A 26,436-nucleotide genomic window follows, 5' to 3' on the forward strand; every position below is an offset into this window, starting at 1 on the left:
CCTTTCTGAGATCCTTCCCCCCACACACGCAAAAATTGGTTAAGATGATATTTTATGACTACAATGTCTTAAAAAGGAATATAATCCATGCCAGATGATATTTAGTTTTTTTCTGACTTTAAAATAAATGACATTTTGTGGGCTCTGGGTTCTGTGTGTATTACATCCAATGGATGTCTGCTATGGACAAACTTGAAGAAAGCCAATATATCATATCACACCAGGAAGACTAAGCAATGTCCATTTGTTCTGAATTCTGGTTGTTAACATCAGATACTGTGCCCCAGAATGTCACTGTTGGCCAAAGGTGACTTCTTACCTGACTGGAGGTTATATTTCTCATGTGACATAGCAATTGGCCTTACCCTAAAACTGCCTCCTTGTCACTTGTGTAGACATTCAGAAGTAACAGAGAGCGGACTGGGGAAAAGAAAGGTGGTGATGACACGAGGCAGAGGGAACAGGGAATATGAACACTGCTCCCTGGGAACTGTTCATGCTTTGTGACAGATCAGAGCTAAAGGCTGAGGAATCCTGGCCTGAAATCATACCCTAAATGCCAATTCAGCCCAGGGAAGTAGCACTCTTGAGCATGACAGCAAGATGACCAGGCTGGCTTGTGTGTCTTAGCAGGTGTCTACTTCCAAGAAGAGTCTACTTCACCTGACACAAGTCAAACTTGAAGGGAAGATGAGAACAGTATGTGATGTGCATTTAGAAAGTTAGACTGGAGTTGCATGCATGGTGTGGTCTTGACCACTGTTCTGGAGTCATTGATGCAGTCAAAGGAAGCAACAGGGACTTTAGTGAAGTTTTTTTTTTTTTGCGTGTGTGTGTGTGTGTGTGTGTGTGTGTGTGTGTGTGTGTGTGTGTGTGTGAATGCATGTAAGTGTACCCAAGCATGTTTAATGTTTTACTTAGAGGGAAAAAAGAGAGTTTGTAAAAATATATGAAAAAATAAGAAAAGATATTTATTTTAAATTAAATATGTCAAGAATATTGATAATTCTGATTTCTTTATCAGAAGCAGCTATCTAAAAGAAGAGTTAATATAAAGAAGTAAATAGAAAATGTTCCTTTAAACAATTTATAAAAATAGAAGCAGGGAGAGGAAGGAGGAGAAAGACCATTGTGTTAGATCTAACTAAAGACTGTTCAGTAAATCAATTTACTTCACAGAATAATTTATGGAGCTATTGTGGGTATTTGTGTCTGAATAAGAGCTTGTCTCTCTCATCACCCTCTCCCAGGAGCCTAGAGTGAAGGCAAACTTTTACATGGGTGGTTATTGTGGGTTGCCATGGAAATGAGGAGGCACCCAATTCAACATTAGGACTCAGCAGTGATCAGAGGCCTGAGGATGAAGAGCCAGTGTTTAAATAAGAGGCTTGCTAATTAAAGGAGCACCAGGGGACAGCTTAAAGAGAAAATGACACAGTAGATGAATCCAAGTTTTCAGGGCTCTCAGAAGTGATGGCTGTCCCCAGAGGGCTATGGAAGCTGACACCTTCTCCCCTGTGGCCAGCTCCATTTCCAGTTCTGGGAGGCCAGCTTGCCTGGATGCTGTAGTAGCAGCTGCACATGATGGGGAGTGGTTCAAGAAACTTACCAGCCAGTCAAATTCCCCAGTTGGGAGAGCTCTTTGGCAAAGGTCATGGAACCTTTAGGAGGTGTGGCCTAGCTGGAGGAAGCATGTCACTGGGGGTGGGCTTTGACAGCTCATAGCCTTGCATTACTTCCAATTTGCTCTCCCTGCTTCCTGCTGTTCTTGAAGTTATGAGCTCTCGGCTTTCCACTCCTACTGCCTCCTGTCATGCCTCCCCTGCCATGACAGACTCAGCCCTCTAGAATCGTAAGCCGAATAACCTCTTCCTTCTAAAAGTTTCTTTGCTCCAATGAAGCAACAGAAATGTAACTAGTATACCACCCCAGGCCCCTCCTATGCTGCCTCTGTGTCTCTGTTGCTGTTAAGGTTCTTAGAATGAGTCATTTTGGGGAACCACCTTCATCGCTCCACTGGGCTGCCTTCTTTCACACTGTCCCAGCTTTGCACTGATGTGACACACACACTGTCACCTCCCCTAGTCTCTTTGCTCCCCTTCCTTACCTCATAGCCTACCAAAGCTTCTCTTAGCCACACAACAGTGATGTGAGTGCACCGCTTATGGCAGAATACATAGGAATAAAATAAGAAAATACCACCCAGCCAGGTCAGTCCACAAACACCAGCTGCTTGAAGGAGAACAGAAAAATCATTTTCTCCCTGGTAGCCCATTTGAAAACACTTCACAACAAATGAAAGATTGATTGGGTCATTTCAAACATATCAGATTTCATTCCCCAAATGTTTTCTGAGTGTCATTCATGAATGGGATGCTGGGGATATAACTCAGAATAAATCAGATTCCTCTGGTCAAGTAGCCCCCCCCCACATGAAAGAAATGAGCCTGTGACACCTGGTGAGGTAGATCCTAACAGCTTGCAGCCTTCTCTGCTGTACCAGGAGCTGAAGATATCCTAAAATGTTCAACAGTCACAGAATTGGGCCTCAGGGCCGCATGTGGGAAAGTGAATGTGGGGAATTTGACTCAAGAAGATGTGCATGACTCTGCTGGATGCTAGTTTATGCCAAGGACTGGGATTAGTGTGGGGCAGGGTGATGGCTAGCCCAGTGTGTAGCCACAGCAGGAAGATACTCTAAGCCCATGGCAAGATAGCATTTATCACTAACAAGGCTGAACAATGTGTTTGACAAGAGTTACTAACAATGAGAAATGACATATGAGATCCGTAATCCTTTGCTGTAGCTTAGGGCTTCACTGTGGCCTACCCAGGGCTTTTGATCAGCTGAGGTATGACCATAACAGTGGAAAAGCATTCACAGGCTGCCTGGGATAAATGTCCCATGTTGACCTCCATGTCCTCATTTCTTTTCTTTTGCTGCAATAAAACACTGACCAAAAGCTACTTAGAGGAGGAAAGGATTAATTTGGTTTATACTTCCAGGTCACAGTCCATCACTGAGGGAAGACAAGCACTCAAGCAGGAACTTGAAGCAGAAGTCATGGAGGAATGCTGCCTGCAGACTCACTGGCAGGATCAGGCTTGACTAGCTTTCTTATACAGCCCCAGTAGCACCTGCCCAGTGAATGGTACTAACCACAGTGTGCTGAGCCCTCCTACATCAATTATCAATCAAGACAATCCCTTACAGACATGCCCACAGACCAACCTATTAAGAGAGACTTTCTTTTCAGGTGATTCTAGGCTATGTCTGGTTGACAGCTAACTAGGACACCCCACATAGGAACAAGTAAAGCAATATAGTGACAAAGTGACCACTTACAAGTATCACTAAACTTTCTGATACAAATAAAACTTTAATTGTTAATGACATGGGGTAGAAGGCAGGTCTCAAAAGAAGAGTGATCGACTTCCTGCTAACATACACAAACGGGTCTACAAGACCTCTCTCAAACTCCTTTCCTCTAGACTTCGTTTCCTGTTGGTACAATCCTGATCCACCTGGCCTCTCTGCCATGCTTGCTCTTGGCTCAGGGCCTTTGCACTTGCTGAACTTTGTGCTTTAGGTGTTCTTCCCAAAGAGCTTTTGCCTACCAGAACTCAACTCACAAACCACCACGTTAGGGAACTTTTCTTTAAGATCTTCTAGCACTCCCCAGCTTTGCAAACACAGGGGAATGCAAAGCTGGGGAGTGCTAGAACTAACTGGTATCTCACATTATATACTTGCCAGTTTCCTACCCCTCTTCAAATGTAATCCCAGATGGTCATGTCCTTGCTTTATTTCCTGCTATTTAACCAACACCCAGGATTCTATTTGGTGCATAATAGGAGCTTAATAAGCATTTGTTGTTAAAGGCAATGAGAATCAACCTATACCGCAATTTGGAAAGTATACTCATCCGTGTTCCAAATAAACAGCAACATAAGGTAGAGGGAGCTAAACACCCTAAGAGTAGAGAGATAAAATGCTCTCACAATCTAGAATAAGCAGAGACGATTCCAGCTGAGGAAAATAGAAAGCTGTTCATGGAGAAGGGACCTTGTGGTCTTTGAAAGACGGGCCGGATTTGGACATTTGGGGATAGTGGCAAGTTTAAGTGAAGAATGCAGCACCAGCAAGTGAGAAGAGGTATTAAACAGCAGCTTATAATGAGACAGAGAAGTACAGAAAGCAGTGGAAAAGACAGCCTGAAAGTGAACTTAGATCTTCAAGGCCCTGGCTGTTTGGTAGCTCTTATTCTCTAGGAAATAGTGAATTCTTAACTGCAAAGCCTGAAATAATGCAGCAGAGACTAACAGGTCAACACAGAGCCACTCAGGTATGACAAGGGTGCCCAATCACACACCACTTCATTGCTGGGAACCCCCAGACTTACTCCTCAGTCTGAACATTGTCAGTCTATAAATAGCTTTTAGAGGTGTTTGGGCTAGCCAGAGGCTGGATTAGAGCTATGTTTCAAAAAGATTAATCAGGCAACTGAAAGAAAAATTGGAGAGAGAAGAGACCAGAAGCAGGAAAACCAATTATGAGGCTCTTGCCACAGTCTAGATGAGAGGTAATGAAAGTCATAACTTAGGCGGGTCTGACCTTGGATCATGAACTGACATATCTGGACCCTGGACACATGGAAAGTGACTGTGAGGGAGGAAAGCAGGGTTGGGTTGAGGAAATTGCCTAGTGTGCTGGGTCTCTTGGGCCACTGTGAACGCTGGTGTGTCCCATATCTGTGCCAACATCACTGCAGTGAGGAGAGCCTTCAGCAATGCCCAGATCATGATATTCATCTGGTTCTTTGCAGGTGGCGAGCCTGTTAGGGCATGGGAAATCAAGGGGAAAAAATGCAAGAACTAGGGAATATGTTGGCATTTAAAAAACATAGGTCTCCCTCTACCTGGGCTCTGTGTGTGTGTGTATGTGTGTGTGTGTGTGTGTGTGTGTGTGTGTGTGTGTGTGTGTGTGTAAAGGCCTGAGACTGATGTAAGGTGTCTGTCTCCATTGCTGTCCACCTTATATATTAAGGCCAAAACTCTTGCTGAGCCTGGAGGTTGCTATGTCAGTTAATCTGACTAGCCAGATTGCTCTTAGGAGTCCCTGCCTCTACTTCCCTCACTGGAATTGTAAGTGAGCCACCACACCCACTGGATATAGGTTCTTTAAAAAAATTTTATTGAACTTTTGTAATTTCATACAACAGTTCTTAATCAAATTTAGTCCCCATCCCCCAGCCATGCTCCCCCTAGCCCCTCACCAGACTTCATGTATTCTACCATACATGTTAATTCCTATCCAGTCAAGCATTTGTACCCAGATGTCTTTCAGTGCAAAGTCATCCACTGGAGTCTAGTCAGCCCATCTAGAGATCATGTGTAAGGCATACTCTCCCTCACCCAGTAGCAATCAGTCTCCAATAGTTCTCAGTCTAGGGCCGGCCCACCAGCATTTCTCTCCTCCCCTCTGGATCTTTGTTTAATTGGATTGGCATGGGTGCTGTGCTCGATACTACCACTGCCACAAGTTCACATGTGCAAGCTTCCAGTGGCCTGAAAGCCTCTGCTTCCCTGTGTTCATGAACAAACCCTGGTTCTTACAATCTTTCCACCCCTCTTCCACAGTGGTACCTGAGCCATGGGTGGGTGAGGTTCAATAAAGGAATCCTATCTAGGGATACACACTTTGCAGTCTCTTAGTCTTTAAAACTTGGTCCGTTGTGGCCTTCTGTGTGTATTGCACTCTGTTGTATAAGGAAACTTCACTGGTGAGAGTTGAGGGAAGCATTAGTTTTCTCTTTAACCCTTGTTCTTCTATGTTCCATGAGCCTTAGGTGTAGAGGTTCAACTATAGATGTGTCACCTAGGACTAGGCAGCTCTCAAATGTATATTCTCTGTGTGTGACCAGTTGTGGAATTCTGCAGTAGGCTCCATCTATTGCAAAAAGAAGCTTCTTTGATGAGTGGTATGTGATATGCTTGTCTATAACATAAGGATTAATATTTAACATATGGTGAGAAATTTCTTTTGCCTAGAGATATGTGTATTTGGCCGAGTTTACAGTACCATCCATGAGTTCACTCATTGAGAGGTCTTTAGGTCCAATTAGACAGCTGTTGACTAACTCCCTGCCCCCCACCCCCCTTAATAGTGCCACTACTGCATCAATAGAGGTAGTTTGCTGTGCTGGTCATTATGGTTATTAGGCTTTAGGGCTGGATTGGACCGTTGATTGATTTTCTCCCTTAGCAGTTTGCATATTATCATCTAGCATTATGAGAGCTAAACTTCAGGTAGAAACCTTCCAGGTCAGTTCTTGCTCCTTTGCTCCAAGTCCTGTATCCGAAGTATGTGCTGTCTTCACTAGTAGGGTCTTATCTATTAGTTCCAAGAGAGTTGGCAATAGCCTTTGTTATTTTAGGAGTCTCCTGACCACTCTCACTAACCAAAGGGAGATCTCTCCTGTTTGGCATTTTGTTCCTTGCTAAGCAACCCCCAACTATGCATATGCACTAATGTTTAGACACTCTATACGCATTTCTTATGGGGTTTCAGGGGCATCACATTTCCTTCTGGGTTACCTAGCCCCCCAAGAGTCATTTATCTCTACTCTTTTTCCTTCCATCTGACCTCCCTCCTCCCTCCCCAGTCCCAGTACCCCCATTATCCGAACCCTCCCCCCAGTAATACCCACCTCCCACCAAAGCCCCTCTCCTGAATTCTCTCTCCTCCATGCAAGGGCCTGAAGCCAGGGGTGAGGCAGGATGGTGCCTAGAGGAAAGGGCAGGGGCCTGATTAGACTTGTTTGTCACCTAGAGGAAACAGCTGGGGCATGATCAGACTTGTTTGGCGCCTAGAGGAAATGATTGGAACATGGCCAGACTTGTTCTGAAGAATCACTAATTGGCTCCTGTCATTTCCGTGCATCTTGGCAGCACGTGATCACCTCATGAATGCTATGCTGTGCTATGAAGAGGAGACTGCATGCTCAAGTTCACCTTTAATATGATTGGACACTTGGTTGGGGAGGGGATTTTCCTTTGTGGTTTTTGCCTTCATAAGCCTTGCAACGCCTGTAATAAACAAGTTCCTGCTTGACTGGTTCCCTGTTGCATCTGATTGTCTCCCAGGGAGGCTGTGGGTAACGGACGAACAGCTCATCTCCCTTTCCCTGGCTCCTGTGTCGGGGCAGGATCCCCGACATCTGGTGCCCAATGTGGGGCCTGAAGACCACTCGGACCCGCTACGGGAGCTGATCGCCGGGGCTAATTGGGTGAGTATCAAGGGAAGTGAGACCCCAAGAGATGGGTTAACACAATGAACAAGAGTGAGGACCCAGTGCTCATGGTGCTGAGACATATGCTGAGATCCAGGGGGTTAGAAAAGTCCGATTCCTCATCAAATAGGGTCTGGGAGGCCATCCTGCATCTCGTTCCTTGGCTGCCCATTAGCAATTTAGTCCAGTGGGCTACCTGGGACCGGCTTGAACAACTGGCTCGCAAGGCAGAGATCAATAGAGGGGAGGAACCACCCTTGGGATTTTACCCCATGATCTCAGCCCTTAAGTCATGTTTTCAACCCGATCTGACCCCTGGGCATACCGGCCTTTGCTGGGTGGATAAGGCCACAGGGGAAGATCAATGGGTCACGTTTGATGAGGAGAGAGCCCAATGATTGAAAGTGAAGCGCATATTATGGAGAGATCTGGAAAGGGGGGGGTGATGAGAACGGGAAAGATAAAGGGGGGACCCTGGGTGGTCAGGATGAGCATGAGGGAAAGGACCCTTTGGGGGAGCCCCCCCATCTAGTACATCAGAGCTCTCGCTCCCATGGGACTGGTCCAGACTTTCCCCATAACATCAACCCCAGATCCCAGCACCCAGCCACCTAGTACACTTGGGAGGCTAGAGATCTTAAAGAATTAAAGAAGGCAGTGGCCGAGGATGGCCCTGGGTCCCTCTGGGTCAACACCCTTCTCCAGGGATTGGTATATCAACCCTGTATGGCCAAAGACTGGATGGATCTAGCCAAGGCAGTCCTCCCCAGCCCCTTGTTTATTAAATGGGCAGCACTATACCAGGAGGAATGTCGGGTCCAGGGGGAAAATAACCATACCACCAACCCCCCTGTCCCTATCACTTTCAGCGTGCTGACAGGGACCATGGACGCCTTTGCCATGGGTGCCCAGCAGGCAGCACTTCTGCCACTGTATACGGAACAGGTCAGGGCCCTTGGCCTCAAGGCCTGGCATAAGTTAGATACGGGCCCTATGGAGCCGCCCATATCAGGGATCCATCAAAGCTCAGGGGAGCCATTACATGAGTTTGTAGATAGGGTTGAAAAGAGTCTAAGGAGAAAGATTCCCCCTGGGCTGCTCAGAGAACAGTTCATAAAAATGCTAGTACCCCATGAACTTGTTCTCTGACAGCCTATATGTAGTCAACCTTCTCCCGGAATTATTAAATTCTCATATTCGGCTAGATGACAACCCTATTACCCCCCAAATGATCCAGGTTCAAACACTGTTAACAGAAAGAAGGGCCCCTGTTTTCTTACAACACTTTAGGGGCCACCAATGACTGCCTGGGTTCCTCTCCCAGGGCAACGCAGAGGCAGACAAAATGGTTTCTACCCATATCCTATCAGCAGGCCTGGAGAAAGCTCAACAACTGCATAATCATACCCATGTAAATTGACGGGGACTCCATAAGAGGTTCCCTCAAGTCCCTACAAAGGACCTAAGAAAAATTGTACATACCTATAAGTCTTGTCAACCCTGTCTACAGGTGCCACCCCTCCAACAACCAGGGGTAAACCCTAGGGGGCTGGAGCCTAACTCTCTTTGGCAGACAGATGTCACACATTACGTTCCTTTTGGAAAACTCAAGTGTGACATGTTCTCACATGCCTGTTGGGCTACCGCCCACACAGGAGAAAAGTCTAGACATGCTCAGTATCACTTCCTCCAGTGCTTCACTATGCTGGGATTACCTCAAAGGATTAAAACTGACAACGGACCATGCTTCATAAATAAAAGCTTACAGGACTTCTCTTTATGGGGAATCCACCATAACATGGGGATCCCCTATAACCCCCAGGGCCAAGCTATCATAGAATGTAACCATCAGGACCTAAAGACCCAATTATAAAAACATAAAGGGGGAGTAAGCCCCCCACCAACAGCTAGGTTCGGCCTTATTTACCATTAATATTCTCAATTTTCAAAAAGGTCAATTGGAATCTCGATTCCAAAAATATTGGGGACATCAGGGGCAAAGACCAGAGGTACAGGTCAGATGGAAGTATCCAGTAACAGGACAATGGCGAGGACCCGACCCACTCCTTACTATGGGCAGGTGGTTTGTATGCGTCTTTCCCACGGATGAACCCAAACCCATCTGGGTACCTGCAAGGAATCTAAAGATGCAGGAATAACCCTTTGAGGGGGATTTCTATGTCTTACAGGATGGAGTATTTTGGATGGAAGGCTTTCATTGCTGTGCTCGCTGCTGCTGCCCTGGCCATCATCATCTTTATCATTACCATCATTATTCAAGATCTGATCAATAGATGGCTGACCCAAATCTGTCAATAATGGTACTCCTTCTCCTTCTAGCCATCTGTCAGATAAAAGCCGAGGACCTCTGGGCCTTGGCCCTTTCCCCGCCTATACTCTTGCCCTTCTCTTAAGTGAAGAGCTGGAAATTACCAAAGACATGGCTCTGCTAGCTTGCAACCCTCGCTTTAGGTCACTTTGTCTCACCCCTTACAGAGTTCAAAATATTACTAAATTGCGCCTACAACTCACGGACTATATTTACAGCCACTGGAACCAACAGTTTCTTAATTATTCGGAAGCATGTTTCTAATGCTTGTGCTAGTTTTTGTTCCCCTCAGGTGTCAGTTATCAGAAGACAAAGACAGATGAAAAAAAATTCCTGGTCCAACTTTCCCTGGCCACCCAGTCCCCCTCGGGCCCCTCCTCAAGACAAATCCAGGCATGTTAGCTTGCGACCCTCGCTTTAGGTCACTTTGTCTCACCCCTTACAGATTTCAAAATATTACTAAATTGTGCCTGCAACTCATGGACTATATTCACGGCCACTGGAAGCAACAATTTCTTAGTTATTCCATACTGCTGACCAATTAGATTATTGCTCTAAATCATACCTGGGCCCTGGTCCTATTAATGGACTCCTCCTTTTTTAGTAAGGTATGGGAGCATGTTTCTAATGCTTGTGCTAGCTTTTGTTCTCCTCAGGTGCCTCTGCTCGATTATCAAAAGACAGAAACGGATGAAGAAAGTTCTGGTCCAACTTGCCCTGGCCACCCAGTCACCCTCAGGCCCCTCCCCAAGACAGGTCCAGGCATGGATGCTTTGTTTTGCCCCCTTATCGGATAGACCCCTGACATCTAAATGCATGGCTAATCCCAATGACTGGTAAGACCCTCCCAGACTGATGAACCCAAGACAGGGGCCATGAGGGCAATCATGGTTACCCAAGGACAGGCAACTTCAGCACCTGAGGAGAGGCAACCTAAGATAGGGAGACCATAGCAGTGGAGGGGGATGGGGATGGTGCGCCCCGTCCCCAGGGCCTATCCTTAAGGAACCTCACTTTTAAAACAAAGCAGGGGAGAGATGCAGGGGCCTGAGGCCAGGGGCAAGGCAGGATGGCGCCTAGAGGAAATGGCTGGAACATGGCCAGACTTGTTTTGAAGGATCGCTAATTGGTTTCTGTCATTTCCATGCATCTTGGCAGCACGTGATCACCCAGAGAATGTTATGCTGTGCTATGGAGAGGAGACTGCATGCTCAAGTTCACCTTTAATATGATTGGACACTTGGTTGGGGAGGGGATTTTCCTTTGTGGTTTTTGCCTTCATAAGCCCTGTAATGCCTGTAATAAACGAGTTCCTGCTTGACTGGCTCCGTGTTGCATCTGATTGTCTCCCGGGGAGGCTGCAGGTAACAGGCAGACAGCTCATCTTCCTTTCCCCGTCTCCTGTGTTGGGGCAGGATCCCTGACACCCCACACCATGGTCTCTTGTCTCCCAGCCAAACACTCTCACTTTCCCTACCTCCCCCCACCCACCCTGTAACATCTCTTCCCTACTATCCCCCTTTCAGGTTCTTTCTTTTCCTTTACCTCCATGTGTCCTTCCGAAGTTCCTGGCTCCTGGTGTTACATCAGAATATATACTCACATATACGGGATTGGCGCTACAATCTGCAGTTGAGGGAGAACATACATCACCTGCTTTTCAGTGTTTATGTTACTTCGTTTAATATAACACTCTCTAGTTCCATCCATTTACCTGCAAATTTCATAATTTCATCTTTTCTTACTGCTGAGTGGAATGCCATTGTATGAATGTACCATATTTTCATTACCCATTTGTCAGCTGAGGGACATTTAGGTTGTTTCCATCTCTTAGCTACTGTGAAGAAAGCAGCAACAAACATGGATGTACACATATTTGCACAGTAGGATGAGTCCTTTGGGCATATGCCAAGGAGTGGTATCACTGGATCATATGGTAGGTTCATTTTTAGTTTTTTGAGAGTTCTCCGCATTGTTTTCTATAGTGGTTACGTGAGTTTGCATTCACACCAGAAGAAAAGAATGAGCGTTCTTCTTTCTCCACATCCTCTTCAGCATTTGGAATCTTTTGTTCTCTTGATCTTAGCCAGTCTGACTGGGGTAAGATGGAATCTTAAAGTGGTTTTTAATCTGCATTTCTCTGATTATTAAGGATGTTGAGCACTTTTTAAGGTACTTCTTAGCCATTTTTATTTCTTAGTTTGAGAACTCTCTGTCCAGGTCTATAGCCGTTCTTTTTATTTGGGTCGTTTATTTTCTTCTTTCTTTCTTTTTTGAGTTCTTTGTATATTCTGGATATTATTCCTCTGTCAGATGTGTAGCTGGCAAAGATTTTTTTCCCCACTCAGTGAATTTCCTTTTCTCATCCTTGGTTGTTTCTTTTGCTGTACAGAAGCTTTGTAGTTTCATGAGGTCCCACTTACTGATTGTTGACCTTAATGCCCGAGTAGCAGTTGGTGTCCAATTTAGAAAGTCATTTCTTACACCTATATCTTGGAGAGTACTGTCTATGTTTTCTTCTAGCAGTTTCAGAGTTTCACGTTTTGTATTGAGGTCTTTGATCCATTTGGAGTTGACTTTTGTGCAGGGTGAAAGAGAAAGGTCCAATTTCATTCTTCAGGTAGAGATCCAGTTTTGCTAGCACAATTTATTGAAGATGCTGTCTTTCCTCCATTGTGTGTTCTTGGCACCTTTGTCAAATATCAAGTGGCTGAAATTCCATGTACTCATGCTTGGGTCTTCTATGAGTTCCATTGATCTACATGTCTATTTTTATGCCAGCACCATGCAGTTTTGATGACTATAGCTCTGTATATAATCTGAGATCTGGTATGGTGATCCACCCAGCATTTTTCTTTTTGCCCAAGATTGCTTTGGTTATCCAGAGTCTTTTATGATTCCATATGAATTTTTGGATGATTTTATTCAAGATCTATAAAGAATGTCATGGGCATTTTGATTGGCATTGCATTAAATCTATAGATTGCTTTTGGTATCTATCTAGTCATTTTCACATATTTATTCTACCAATTCATGAGCATGGTAGGTTTTTCCATCTCCTAGTATATTTCTATATCTCTTTCTTTAAAGATTTGAAATTTTCATTGTAGATATCTTTAAAGTCTTTGGTTAGGTTTATTCCTAAATATTTTTTGAGGTTATTGTTAATGGGAGGATTTCCTTGAATGCTTTTTCTGATTGCTTGTTATTGGTATATAGAAAGGCTACCGATTTTTGTAAGTTGATTTTGTTACCTGCCACTTTACAGACAGTATTAATCATTTCTAACAGTTTTCTAGTGGAAGTTTGGGAATCTCCTATGTATAATATGTAGTCTGAAAATAGAGATTATTTGACCTCTTATTTTCCAATTAATACTGCTTTAATTTTTTTCTCTTGTTTTATTACTCTTGCAAGAATTTCAGTCACTATATTGAAAAGGAGTGGAGGTAGTGGACAGCCCTGTCTGGTTCCTGGTTTTAATGGGAATGCTTCCAGGTTTTCTCCATTTAGGATGATCTTGGCTATGGATTTTTTGTCTATTGATTTAATTATGTTGAGATACCTTCCCTCTAGACCAATTACTTCTAGGACTTTTAACATGAATGCATGTTGGATTTTGTCAAAGGCCTTTTCTGCTGGCTGTGCATTTTCATGTGGATTCTGGGGTTCAAAACTCTGGTCTTCACTCTTGCCCTGCAAGTGTTTTACCCACTGAGCTATCACCCAAGCCCCCTCTGGTTGGGCTCTTGAAGTTGGACTGCCATGCCCAGTATAGAAAATCATACATCTGTGTGTAGAGTGCAACTAATTTGAGAGTCTTTGCCTTGTGTGAGATCATGAAGCAACTCCACATCTCTCATATACTTATTCACACACACCCTAGCAACTGTCAACATGTTCTCTGAGCCCCATATTCCTACCACTCATTCACAGTGATGCATGCTTGCTCTCTTTGGGACTGAGACATTTGAGTCCTATATTTTAAATATCATCTTGAGGGTGAAGTTTCCAGAATATGTAAGTCCTGCATGACCTCTTCTCTGCATCCCAAACTACTGCATATATTTGTGAAATATTTCATAGACCTGCATATTCATGTTCAATATTTCACAGGGCTTGTATGCCCTAAACAGAATTGTTCCCTACTCTGATCTTTTCTGTGTTCATCTCTAATCCACTCTGGTCGATGGCAACACCATTCACTAGCTTGACACCCAGAAGCTATACCTGATTCCAATCTATCTGCAAGCTTTGCCTATTACTTGTACATAATCCAGCCCTTCCTTTCCTTTGCCAAAATGGTGGCCTTTAGCAAGTCGTCTTCATCTAATCCTGGTTCATACTCCTAGTCTCCTGTCTAGTCTCTATCAGCTCTCTGCACCTCTTGCTCCACTTCACACATATCCAGACTTCTCCATGTAGTCATCTTCCTCTTGATTTACCTTTTAGCAGCATTTAACACTGTTAGTCATTTTTCTGCCCCCTACCACCCTGATTGGCTCCCTGATTTCCTCCAAGTGTGTGGATCAGTTCTTGCTTTTCAGATTCATCTTCTTTTCCTGGTGACTAAGGCTTGGTCCTAGGTCTCTCCTCTTCCTCTATTATCTGTGATCTCATTAGTGCCCACAACATTAGTGATGTTGATGACTATCCTGATGACTAACATTTATACCTTCAGCCTGGAAATTTCCTTTGAGCTCAGACCTTCAACCACCTCCTTGACATTTCTTGGATGTCTCATAAGTATCTTAAATTCGTCATGTTCAAAGTTCAAAACTAAAATTAAATTTCTTCTCTACTCTTGGCCTTCTTCCAAAGGCTCTGTGCAGTGCATAGCCCCACTGTGTGTGCCCATAGTGTATTTCCACAATGTATAGCCTACAGGGCATACCCACAGTGCATAGCCTACAATGCATGCTCACAGTATATTTATAAAATGTATAGCACAGAGCATGCCCACAGTGCCTTCAGTTTTATCAAGCCAGAACTCTGGAATCACCCTGTTCTCCCTCTTGCTCACTCTTACCTTCTTATCCTATATCAACTTCAGTTGTAAATGAGGAAAGAAATTCCAGGCCTAGGTAAATGAGTGACTTAAGCTATCTGTGTTTCTATTTACCCAGATGGAATTTGGTCTTATAACAGAACCTACTTCATAGGTTCTAGTCTCTGAGTACTAAATAGAGCCAAACCCCATGAATTATATCTCTTAAACGAAGTTGGAATCCATTCATCTCTCTCTACCTTTACCCTGGCCACTCCAGTCTAAACTATCATCTTTACCCCCTTGGGATCCTACAATGCCATAGACTCCTAAGCTACTCACCCTGTGACTTCTGCCCCAACATGGTCACAAAATATCCTTTCCACAATCTAAGGCGTAATGGCCTTTTCAAAACACAAATTTGATAACCTCTTACCTTATGTCTCCTCTCCCCCCATATCTTCTCATTAGTCACCAACTTCTCACTAAGTTTAGGACAAGCACAAAGCTCCTTCCATGGTCCTGCATGCCTCTTCAAGCTCCTGACCCCTAGTCTCCTGGGTTCTTGTCTGGCCTCTTCCATTGCCACCAGGGCTTCAGCACAGGTCATTTCTTGTGCCTGCTGAGTCCTTCTCTTTCTTCTTCTGCCAAGTAAGGCTCCAGTGCATCCTGTATGCCCCTTCTCAGCCTCTGTACCCTCAGAGGAGCCTCCTCAGGGCTTCCTGACCAGACCCTTATTACCTGGGCTCCTCTTCTCTCACATTTGCCATGGCTGCCTCACTCTAATTCCTGGTGAGGTCTATTTCCCATACTAGACATGATATTCCATGAGGACAAGTGTGATCAGCTTCTACTAGCTTTTGACTCTCTCCTGGTGGCACATTGCTCAACAGAGAATATGCATTCCAAAACCTCAGGTTGAAGAAGTAGAAGTGTACAAGAGTGATCAACAGTCACAGTGAACTTTAACTTTTTTTTTTACATTTGTGTATTTATTTTTAATTTTTTAATTTTTTTTATGTGTATGCATGTATTGCCTGCATGTGGGTAAGTGCACCTGTGTTGTGCAATGCCCACGGAGGACAGATGAGGCGGTTGGATCCCCTGGAACTGGAGTTATGGAGAGTTGTTAGCTGCCATGTGGGTGCTGGGATTCCCACCTGGGTCTTCTGCAAGAACAGTCAGTGTTCTTAACTGCTGAGCCATCTCTCCAGCCCTATTTATTTATTTATTTATTTATTTATTTGTTTATTTGGTGTGTGTGTGTGTGTGTGTATGTGTGTGTGTGTGTATGCACATTCACTCACACAGGTGCCACAGCTTATGTTTGGAGATCAGATAATAACTTGTGGGACTTGATTCTCTCCTTCCACCATGTGAGTCCCAGGGATTAAACTCAGGTAATCAGATTTGGCAGCAAGTACCTTCATGGGCCAAGCCATCTCACCAGCCCCCACTGAGAAGTTTAAAACACACATGGGGTGGCTGTGGATCTGGGACACAATTAGTTCCTGCTTCCCTCTAGCACCAGCACATCTGCCTTTATAAGTCAAGTGACTGCAGGAGTTGATGGACAGCTGGGTTTGTTTGAGCCTAGAGTTCTGGAAGTCCTAAGAAGGAGCACTGTGCGGGGACTTCTCATTCATGAATGAGTCACAAGACTAGTGTTGGAGAGCTCAAAGTCAAGATCAGGTAGAGGTGGTTTCTGGAAAGAAACCTATAGCATGTTACATGTCTAGGCTTGGTGGACTTGTGCCAGGACTGCCCAGTCCCTGATATGTCAAGGAGGAGCTGACAGGACACAGAATCCTCTCTATCCTCTATGACCTTTGTGGTTTCTTAATTCATGAATGCATTCTTAAAATGAGATTACGTTTTCTTTTCTTAATTTCAAAGAGTATCAAACTCATTTTCTTAGCTTGCTCTATTGTTTTGCATATTTTTGAAAACACTGTGTTAATTTTCTGGACTGTCACACCCAATACCATAGACTGAGCAGCTTGAGCAAGGGAAATTTTGTTTCTTCATAGTCTGAAAGCTCAAGATTTGGCAGATTTGCTTCATCTGAGGCCTTTCTTGCCGGCTACTTTCTCACTGTGTGCATATGTGGTTACCTCATGGTCTGTGTGCCTGTTCTCACTCTCGTCTTGAAAAGGCATCAGTCAAACTGGCCCAGGGCATACTCACCCAAATGACCCTCCTTTATGCATCTCTAAATGCACTCACATTCTTGGTTTTTTTTTGTTTTTGTTTTTGTTTTTTTTTCTTGTTCAGCTTTGTTTTGTTTTGCTCTGTTTTGAGACAGGGTCTCACTATGTAGTCCTGAATGGCCTGGAACCTACCATGTAGACCAGGCTGACCTGCTCACATGATATCTACCCCTCTCTCCCTTCCCAGTTCTGGGTTTAGAGATGTGTGCCCCCATGCCTGGCAAACAAAGTAATCCAGTAGCAGATGATGTTTTCAAACCATTAACTTCTGGGTTATGGCCCAGTACTAAATGCACTCACATTTTGAATTACTGAGGGTTGTAACATGTAATATTTGGGGTAACACAGTTCAGCTCGTGAAATTTCTCCCCCCCATTTATGTTGTCCATGTGAGCTGTCTGTGGTAATATACATTACATTTATCTTTTACTGCTGTGTAAGGTTTCTTACACGAGTATACCAAAATTTTTGATTAATTAACTACTTTACACTTGAGTTGTTTCCAGCTTTTTGTTTTAAAGAAAACACTGCTTTGAGCATTCTCATACATAGTTCTGTAATCTGTACTTAATTGGGTATGTAAGAGCAGAGAGGATGCTGTGGTGAACTTGTCTACAATTTCGTGAAATAAAGCAAATGGAGCACCAATCTCTGATAGATACAGGGGATAATGTCTAGAAATTTCCCTTGGAGCCTAGTTGTTAATTTTATTCTTTTTTTTCTTTTTTCTTCTTTTTTGAGACACGGTCCCAGCTGACCTGAACTCACTATGTAGACCAGGCTGCCTTGAACTCACAAAGATCTGCCTGCCTCTGCCTCCCAAGTGCTGGGATTAAAGGAGTGCCACCACACCCGAGTCGGGGCATCGTCTATCAGACCCCTAGGTACAAGTCTTCTTGAACTCTTAACTGTTCAGTGGTGGCCGTGTCGCCAGCAGCATCTTCTCAGAGCAGAAAAATGAGTGTTGCTTAACCTCTACCCCCCAAATTCTCGGAACAGATTTTTCTTCCTCTTTCTCCCAGTGCCAAGGCTATAACTGAATTTCCTTCTCCTCTTTGCCTTCAGGCAACAGAATTTCCCTAATTTATCCCTGTTAGACCAGGGACTGCTATCACACCCTTGAAGTTTCTCCCTTAGGACAGAGAACTGACAAGAACTTGTGACTGTTGGAACACTCAGGCCTTGAGTAGAGCCTAAGCCCAGCCTACCCTGATGCCCGGGACTAAAGCAACTTTGAATGATTTTCCCACTTCTTTTTATTTCTTCCTTTTTTCTACCTTATTTTAACACAACGTTTTAATATTTTGAGAATTTCATACATTCGTACAATATATTTTGGCTATATTTACCTCCCACTCTTCCCCTAACTTCTCCCAGATCCGTCTCCCATTCCCTACCCCCTCCCAACCTCATGTTCTCCTTTACTTTTTAAAAAAAATATTTTATTTATTATTTTTATTTTATGTGTATGAATGTATTGCCTGCATGTATGTGAGTGTGCTCTTGTCGTGCAATGCCTTAGAGGTCAGAAGAGGGCTTCAGATTCCCCTGGAACTGGAGTTAAGGACTGTTCGTAGCCACCATGTGGGTGCTGGGAATCAAACCCGGGTCCTCTGCAAGAGCAGTCAGTGCTCTTAACTGCTGAGCCATCTCTCCAGCCCTCTCCTTTACTTTTTAAAGCCCACTAATTCAGATTTGTGCTGCCCGTGGGTACAACTCCATTCCACCAGGTGCCACACCCTTAAAGAAAACTGACTATCCCTCTCCCAGAAGCCATCAGCTGTTCATAGCTGCTTAGCTAGGGGTGGGGCTCATGAATCCTTCCCCCTCCATGCTGGAATGTTGGTTGGCTTGACCTTGTGCAAGTCTTGTGCAGGCAACCATAGCTGCTTTCAGTTAATGAGTGCAACAGTCCTGTCATGTCTAGAAAATAGTGTTTCACTCTGGGCCATCCAGACCTCTGGATCTTACAGTCTTTCTGCCCTGTCTTCCAAGATGGCCCCTGAGCCTGTGAGGGGAAGGAGTGTCATGCAGATGTCCCACTTACAGCTGAGCACTCTACAGACATGTATTCTCTTCACCTTGACCAGTTGCTAGTGTCTGTCTTAACCACCATCCACTGCACAAAAGAAACTTCTCTGATGTGGTCTGAGAGCTGCCCTAATCTATAGCTGTAGAGATTTGAATTTAGAGGACAGTTTGAAACTATGTCCAGCTAGAAAAATAATAACGGTAGGTTCACTCTGAACCTATAAGCTTCCCAGCCATGGGTTCTTGGTCATATTTGTAGTGCTAGGCATACATTGTCTTCTGTGGAGTGGGCCTTAAATTCATTCAGAAAATGGTTGCTTATCCATATAACATTCATGCCACAATTGCACTGGTGAGCAAATCTCACCAAGCTGTTCATTATTGTAATTCACAGAGCTGGGTAAGATTGTTGATGACTTCTTCCCCCAGCAGCCTGCATAGCACCTTCCAGGACTATGAAAGCTAACCAATAGGGAGGAAAATTCTTGGTCAGAACCATCTTGATTTCTTCATGTCCTATGGCAAAGTATATGGCGTCTTCAGCAATAGGGTCTTACCATCAAGTTCTTGTGGTCAACCAAGAGCCATGGAAATAGGCTGTATTATTTTGGGCATCTCTGGAGTATCCCTGACCAATAGCTTAAGGAGCGGGATCTCATACCTTTTCCCCACTTATCAGTGCCTTCCTGCCTTGTGGGGAAGGTCAGGCTATATCACATGGTGAGGAATTTGCCTCCTCCTTGAAAATCTATAGGAACTACAAACTTCCCTTTATCTCTAGAACTGGGGGGTCTGCCACTCCTTTCAGGTCCCCCATCATGCTGTACACAGCAGCTATCTCTTCCAGTGTTCTATATTCTAATGTGCAAGCCCTAACCACAGCATCGGTGATCATGAGACTCTTTCCTAATAACCTCATTCTGAAAGCTAATTTTGTGTCAGCTCTTTTTATGAACCTGTCACTCTTTTTTCTCTTTCTCTTTCCTAACAACCTACTTACAGGGCTTGTAGATATTTGTGCTCAGGCTGTTCCTAGGGTTTCTGCTCATATTCCCCATCCTGAAGACAAACAATCTGAGTTCTAGATTTGATAACCGCTAACTACTACCTCGGAAGGATTTATTTTATTTTGCTGCAACTTAAAACACATTTAAAGGATATTTTGAAGATTTTATCCAGTATTATTTTCAAGATGAGAAATTTTCAAGATACGTAGTCTACCATACTGTGTGAAGTAGAAGTCAGGCTACTGTTGTATTGATCCACATTTGATGCAGTTGATGGCACTGTTCTCTACTGAAGGCTTCTTTTGTTTTGAAATACATTTTCCAGGGTTTTTCATTCTCTTTCTGTTTATCTGGAAAATCACTATCAGCTCTACCATCTGTTCCACAATCACATGGATTCTGGGACTTCTCATTTTAGTCTTGTGTGCAGGGGAGATGGAAAGTCAAATCCTGGAACTATGCAGAGTAGAGAATAGGAACCCCAAAGAAACAGCTGGACAAAAGAAGGGGATTCTGCACTGCAGGAGTCCCAGGCAGTGGTTGGAGAGGCAAAGTGATGGTGGTGGTGGGGAATCAGTGATGCAAAGTGCATTAGAAGATAAATGATTGGGTTTGGTAACACAACGGATGAAATAATTGGTAACAGGTATTTAGCAAATGTATGAGGAATATTTGAAACTAAAGTCTGAGGTATTGGGACTCCAGGTCAAGACAAAGAGAAAGCAGAGGTGGCAGGGGTCACCATCAGGCAATATGGAATTTCAGGTTAAAAGTACGAAATGGTATACCAGAGAGTTATGAAAAGGTCAGTATGTAAGGGAAGTGTATATGATCATTTATGGCCTTCTACTATTGACAAATGTTTGAAATTGGCATGGATTGACAGAGAACAGCAACCCTTGGGTAATGCAATTATGATTTGCTGAAGGAAAGAAATAGAAGAAAGTCAGAGCAGCTGAGATCCACAGCAGCAGCGGACGTATCAGTGTTCTGTGATGGAGCAGCCAGTTCTGGACTCACAAGCCCCTAGTCAACAGGTGTGTGGTTCTATATGAAGGACCAGAGGGAAGGAAGACAGCCCAGACAATTCAGAAGTAAATCACCTTGCTCTAGGCCTAGCCTTGCTCAAGGCCAACCTGGAGCCATCCAGGCCAAGACTGGGACAGCTTACATGGTGAGATAGCTCAGAGGGTGGGAATCCAGAGACCTAGGCCAGGAAAATCAGTTGCACTGGAGTTTTAAAAAGCAAAAAAAATTGCTAGAGACTTTTATTTGTTCATTTCTTTTGTTTTCTAGGGAGGAAGGTTGCAAATGAAAGGTTTTGGATGGAAAGGTAAATGCTTAGAAACAGTCATGAAAAGTACAGACAACAGGAGTATGGCTGGATATGGTACTTGGGAGGCCAAGGCAGGAGGCTCTAAGGCTCAAGGTCAGCTTGGACTACATATGGAATTCAAGGCCAGTCTGATCTACCTAGAGAGACCATGCCTCAAAAACTAAAATGATTATGGCTGGGAACTTGCTTTACTACACACGAAAATATATTCAGTAAAATAAAAATGGTGATCAAGTTAGTCTACAGATAGATCAGCAAAGAATAATGATGGAGGGAAAGTCAGTGAAATACAATAAGGAACCCATAAATAGATGTCAGCATATGTTTAAAAAATCAATGCATGGGAACTAGAGAGATGGCTCAGCAGTGAAGAGCCCTGACTGCTATTGCAGAGGACCTGGGTTCGATTCCCAGCACCCACATGGCAGCTAACAACCATCTATAACTCTGGTTTCAGGGTGGTCTGATGCCCTCTTCTGACCTCCACAGGCATTGCACAATATGGGTGCACCTACATACATGCAGGCATTACAATTACAACATAAAATTTTAAAAATTAATAAAATATTTTTTTAAAAAACCATGTATGACAAAGACAATGTGTGGATGTGTGCATTAAGAGAGAAAACGGAAAATTATTTAACAACTAGCACTAGCAACAATAATTATCAATGTGGAAGAGATGTAGTAAAACATCAAAACAGAACTTAACAATTTAATTGCTTCTTAAGCTTCATCAGAGAGGCTTCTTTCTGCAATAGATAGCAGCCAACAACTGGTTAAGGTGCAAAGATTAAGATCTACGGAGTGCTCAGCCTAAAATGGGATACCTATGTCACACCCTCTCCTCCCAAGGCTCAGGAATGGAAGAAGGGGCTGAAAATAGAGTCAGAGGCTGTGGATGACTATAAGGAAATGCCCTACAGTAGGGCAGGGGTGCATCTGAACTCACAGCAGTTGTGACAGCATGCAGAAGACCTGCTCAAGCTCAAGCCAGAAAAATTCCCAGCATGGAGAGAGGAGGTAGATAGGACATCCCACCCCAGCTGAGCCACTATTAGCAATTTATAGCTGCTAAGGGGGTAGGATCAGTCTTCTTTATGCATCTGGCCCTTAGTAGCTCAAGCACACTCCAGTGGATGGCTACATACCCAAGAGAATATAGGCAACACAAATTAGATTTGATAAGATTTTTAAAAATAATTTATTGAGAATTTCATACATGCATATAAGGTGTTTCGATAAAATCCATGCCCACTCCCTCCCCTCCAACTCCTCCCATATCTCCCTATCACTTTTTTTCTGATAACTTCATGTACTCTTCTTTTTTGATTGATTTATTTATTTTATGGGGCTTTTGGCTACTCTAACATTCCCTCTTCTGAAGAGGTAACCCTAAAATCCTTTAAGGATTAGATAAAAGCTCCCAAATACTTTTGACTTTTTCGGTCTTTGGAATGGAGTAGGTTGCTAAGAGACCCAAGGATATTGTGAGTTTTAACCAAGAAACTGGCTACTTTTCTTTGGGTCTTTTTACCCTAACTGCCTAGCCAAATCCTACCTCCTATTCTTAATCACACCATCCTCTGAAGAGGTTACCCAAATTGCCAATAGGGAATCGGGACGCAGACCACTCTGGCTTCTTCCATGCTGAACAGAGACACAGGGTGAGGCAATTGGAGTACCCCTTCAGTGGGTCTATTTAAAAGACTCTCAAATTACATAACTCTTATCTCTAGGGGGAAAAGAAAGTCCTTGAATCATGACTAGGAGATGTGAGGAAGTAAATGCAAGAGTAATTAGCATTACAGTTTCTATACAGGGAACTAGAAAAAAGTCAGAACAGGGCAATTTTTAAATGTTTATATGAGAGTCCATTGGAATTCTTAGCAAAGGTTTCCAAAAGCGTCCCTCTATTGGGTTCCTCCTTATTTTTCTTTTGTCTTCTAAGGCTGGACTCTAGGGTGATGGATTCAGGATTTGCTTTCAGGTATTTTGGTAGCTGTTGGAGTGGTTAGAATCAATGTCAGTTCCCTCTCAAAGGCTTCTAGATAGGGGGAGAAAAAAATTTATCCATCATTTTAGAATAATAGCTGGTTGTCTCCCTTAGCTACAGGTGGGCACTATAGTATTGGAGACCAAGATTTGAAGCCTTACACCTGAGCAGTATTTTCCTGTTAAGAACAAAATCATTACTGAGAAATAATTGTCCTATATAGACTTAAGCCTAATGTCTGGGAAGTATAATCCCTTGAACTCTTAAAAGAAATATGCTGGGCTGGAGAGATGGCTCAGTGGTTAAGAACACTGGTCGTTCTTTCAGAGGACCTGGGTTTGAATTCCAGCACCCACATGGCAGCTAAAACTGTCCTTAACTCCAGTTCCAAGGGGATCTGATGACCTTCTGTCCTCCGAGGGCATTGCATGACACAGGTACACGTACCTACATGCAGGCAATATACTCATACACATAAAACAAAAAGTAATAAATAAACTATAAGAAAAAATGTTGAAAAAAATAGAAATATACTGATGACTTTACTCTTTGGTTATACTTTCCTTTTGGGTGTTTAAGACCATATATTTGGCCCAAATAAATCAATTTATTTTTACACTTAAAGTCATTTGAGGATCTGTTCCTCACCATTACATGGGCTAGGGAGGAGCTCCTGGCTCCTTTCCTTTACCAGTTCCATCTATGTGAAGATAAGTCAAAGGTCCTGCTTGACCATGTCTGGCTTCTCTTGGAAGCATGAATAAGATGTTTCCTCTGAGTTGACCCTCCTCTTTGTAGACTGGACACTGGTTCAAGTCCATCTCATGGGGTCTCCATGTCCTCCCTGAACAAGAGGACAGGTGACTCACCACAGTTACAGGACATTTTGAAAGATGTTCCATAGTCCCCTGGAACTTAGTTGACCTTGGAGGGCAAAGGGCAAAAACTGTCCTTTAAGTCCCCCTGACCACATTAGTGTAGGCCTCAAACTATGGCTGTTAAACATCCAATAATGTTAGTTCCGCCAGTCTGGTACTTTTGATTATCATGTGCTAGGTAGACAAGGCTTGGGTAAAAAAATCAAATATTCCCAGACAAACTTTGACTAGATATATATTTTGTTCCTTAACTAGTTGACTAAACTATGACCATAGACATTTTAAGGTTATGTGTATATTATTTTTGTCTCATCCTTTATATATTATATCAACATAAACAGACCTTCATCACTTGCTTAGGCTTTCTCATTTTTTCTGTTTTGGAAAATATCTCCATTCCCATATCCTTTTAACATCTTTCACATTCTCATTTTCCTTCTTCTTTTTTTTTCTTTAATAATTATGAGACATAATAGCATTGACAAATAAATTTTCCATCTAATGTGATACTTCTTTTCCTGGGGATGTTAAGCAATGCTTATTCCCAGCATGGAGAGAGGATATGGGCAACACATCCCACCCCAGATGAAAATCCATTAGCAATTACAGCTGCTAAGGGTGGTCGGGGGGGTTCAGTCTTCTTTAGGAACCTGGCCCTTAGTAGTTCAACCACACTACAGTGGATGGCTACACACCCAAGAGAATATAGACAACACAAATTCAATTTGATAGGTTTTTTTAAAAAGAAGACACATCATTGCTGGGCAGGGATACAGGGGACCTGGAAGGAGTTGGGAAGGGGGTTAAATATGATCAAAATACACTCTACGAAATTCTCAAAGAACTAATATAAGATAAATTTAATTTCAAAAGAAACAAGTGTTACAAAAATATTTCACATATGACATCTCCCAATTGGCTGGTTCCTCCAATGGGTGGGGCCTGACACAGAGCGGGAACTAGGAAGGGAAGCCGGCAGCCATCTTGGGATGGAAGCCAGGAGGTGCCAGTAGAGCATGATGGTGTAGGAAACTAGTAGCCAGCACAGCAACTCAAACACAGAATAGACTGACTCCCTGTGGACATGGGGTGAGATAGCTGGCCCTGGAAGTGTGAGTGAACGCTAGTGGGGGACTATGAACATGGTGTGGTCTGAAAAGGCGGGCTCTGAGTCAAGGTGGCATGGTGCTAGGCCCTGGGTACTCATTCCTTTGTAAGTTAATAAACTTACATAAAATATATGGTTTGTTTGATCACGTAGGAGACCCAGAGAGAATTCAGGCCACAGAATTGGTGTAGTCTGACAGAATATGACAAAACTGAGAATGAGTTTTAGAAGAGCGCTAATGGCGGCACTGATGTGGTTTTTGCAATGGGTAACTAAAAAGAGGCCAGCCACTCAGAAGCAGGGGCCACAGCTATGTTGTAAATGTGGGGATATGTTGCAGGTATGTGAAGATTTGTTAAAAGTTACTCAAAGACTAGAAAATCTTTTATCTGCTCTTGACCCAAAGGGAGCTCCCAGAAAAATAGAGCAGCCACTTGGCATGATAAAAGACATGCCCCAGGCAGGAAAAGCTGAAAAGGCAGACCCAGGTGCAGAGCTGGAGAGAGGAAAAAGGCAGGACACTTTGACTTGTGTAAACTCCAAGGACTCGGAGGAAAAGACAGATAATAGTAAAAAGGAAAAAAAAGCTAACTGTACTATAGCTAGGAAATATTCCATGCTAGACCTGTTAAACTAGGAAAAACTTACAAGCAAGCAAGCAGAGAGCCCCTGGCCACGTGGCTTGTGAGAGAATGGGACATGGGAGCAAATAATAATGTCAGTCTAAGTCCTTCAGAAACATCACAACTGAGTTATATAACCACCCATCCGTCCTTGTGATATAGGCTGTTCAACCTAGGCCAATGTAGCGTGGAGCAGTCCTTAATGGAGTGTCTGGCTGAAGGCATTAAAGATACATGATTGTCACCAAGGGAGATTAACATGATTAGCAGAGGCTGGAGGACTATAAAGGAGAGGCAGGCATTACTGAGAGAACTAGGTATAAGAAAAGCAATATATGATGTCTAGTTCACCGGGCCAGATGAGACTGTATTTACCAGAGATATGAAAGAAAGCTAATTCAACTGGGGCCTCGAGAATGGTATGGGGCTTTAATGGCTTTACTAAGCCCTTTGATGGGACAGGATCTTTGTAAAGTGAGAGTGGCTTTAGCAAATCTAAATGATTCTGACCAGCATGTAAAATGTGACGTGAAATAACAGAACATCCTATAAGAGATATAAAAAAGACCAGGAGAGGAAATGGTCTACTTGAGTTACTCAAAGACAAATGTGGCAAGAACTATGTCAAGTCCAAATCAC

This window comes from Nannospalax galili, unplaced genomic scaffold (assembly GCF_000622305.1).
Source record: "Nannospalax galili isolate Female #2095 unplaced genomic scaffold, S.galili_v1.0 scaffold158, whole genome shotgun sequence".
Lineage (NCBI taxonomy): Eukaryota > Metazoa > Chordata > Mammalia > Rodentia > Spalacidae > Nannospalax > Nannospalax galili.